Raw genomic sequence first — 2,270 nt, 5'->3', positions numbered from 1 at the left:
GCTAGATTGGCTCGACGGTGAAGGTTAGCCGGACATAGAGAGTGTGGTCGCCAACTCTGGCTTGACCTCTATCCCTATCTCCCCTCTCCTTTCTCCGATTCGCTAACTGGGGTTGCCTTCTTTCTTTCGTTTTCTCTCTTCTTTTCGATTGTCGGTCGGCTCGACGGCGTAGGAGTGCTGGTGTTAGTGTGTGAGGTTATCGTTTCGGCTGACCTCTATCCCTAGCTCCTCCCTTCCTTTCTCCCATTCGTCGACTGGGGTTCGTGGTTTGCCCTGTGTCTTTTGATATTCCGACTGCCGGTTGGCTCGACGGTGTGGGTAAGCCTGTGTTAGCGAGTGAGGTCGCCCAGTTTGGCTTGAAATCTATCTCTAACCCATCTTTCCTATTACCCATTCGCGGCCGGGGTCAATCTATCGGTCTCTCAAGTTCTTCTGTATCATGGAGTTTGATACTGAAAGGGGGGGGGGTGAAGAGTATGGTGGTGAAGGTGTAACAACTCTCATGAAAATCCATAATTAGGATGATAATTAGTCAATAAGAAAACCCTAATTGAGACACCCAAGTAATTCTGCACTAACCCTAAAATTTTCAGAACAATCGGAATTAGGATCAGGGCCCCTAAAACTCAAGGGGGGTTAAACCCTAGTGATAATTATCCATAATATACGTTGTCCAATTTGAAATTCGTTTTCATGTTGAGTCATGCAAGCTAGTCCCGAACCCAGCTAGCCTATATAATTAGACTGCATCCCTTACGAACCGTAAGGGGAAAAGCCATACGGTCCGTAAGCCTGTCCAAAAAATCAGTATAAATAGCAGACATTGGGACTTGCTTTCTGTTGTTAATTCGACGAAGAAATTCGTTGTGTAGAGTACGATATAAGCAGAAACAGTCCCAAAACACACACTAAATTGCTGCCGCAAAACAGGGTAATCACTCGATCGCCATTACGATTCATTTTCCGACTGATCAATATATCCAATGGATGTTTAAGTGCCGCCCACATAGGGTTATACTTTTTCGTTCGTCGTTAAATCGATGGATGTTTAAGTATTGCACTTTGTCGTTCGTTGTGAGAATTTGATCTCGTGAGTTATCGTAAATGCTGTATTGATCACTAACCCGGTTTTGTGTGCATTATTATTTAAATTAGGTTAACAAGGCTAAACCATATTCTGTCCGTGTTAAATCTGCAATGTGAGTCATTCTCTTTTTATCAAATGTTTTACAATACTCCAAATTATTTTCAGAATTTTAATTACAGTGATTACGTTTATGTAATCACCAAATTACTGCCAGTATGTGGGGTATTGTGCACATTACTACTGTTTTAATCACATTAGGTGGGCGAACCTAAAAATAAGTGATATACGTCATTCATTGGGGCAGCCAATGGTGATATGACCACAGTCACAGATCCGGTCGAGTGACAAATACTGTGGGTAGTTGGTAGATATCAGAAACATATGTAAAAACTCTTAATACTGTAAATTATAACAAACGAGTCATTTTAGTAAACTGAATGATTCACTCAGTATTTCCGCGCTGACAAAACCTTTTTCAAATATGTTTCAGGTGATCTATTGTAATTCAGGAAAAAGTGCTGGGGAGCATTTCAAGCTTAAGATAGTGGCTCATTATAAAATAAAGAAATATGTTTTGTAAAAATAAAGATTTCTCAGTAAAATCTTGTTATTATAAATTATCGGGGTTTTAGCCCGAATTGTGAAATAAAATAATCGGGAAAAGTTTTTAGCTTTAAAACGATCCTGATGATAAAATTCCGCTGCTAAAATCACACAAATAAATAAATATCACGGGATTTCTGTCCCGCGGCTCCTGAAACGGGTCAAACCGGGTCGGGGGCCGTGACAGAAATAAGGTGGTATCAGAGCCACTGAGTTAAGCTAATTAAGTATTTAGAGATACTTAATTTTTCCTGATTACTATTATGTGATTATGTGTTTTATAAACTGATTATTTGTTAGTTACAGTATGGGTAAGCAAAAGCTGCAAGATATCTATCTTAAATTAGATAGGTCAGTCTATGAAGAGGGAAGTTCATCTTCAAAACTCCCTACAATTCCTGAAGAAGGAATATTTGTGCGAAAAGCACAATATGAAAAACCGCTTTCTCCTAGAAAAAGGAGTATGATTATTAAGAAAAGTAAAGAGCAAATCCGAGAAAAGAGGAACAAGGCAATCTTCAACTTTGCCATTCTGCAAAATTTGCAAAAAGAAACATTTTGGAAAATGTAATAAAATTTG

This window comes from Helianthus annuus, chromosome 15, assembly GCF_002127325.2.
Source record: "Helianthus annuus cultivar XRQ/B chromosome 15, HanXRQr2.0-SUNRISE, whole genome shotgun sequence".
NCBI lineage: Eukaryota > Viridiplantae > Streptophyta > Magnoliopsida > Asterales > Asteraceae > Helianthus > Helianthus annuus.
The sequence above is the reverse complement of the archived record's forward strand: the minus strand, read 5'-3'. Positions refer to the sequence as shown.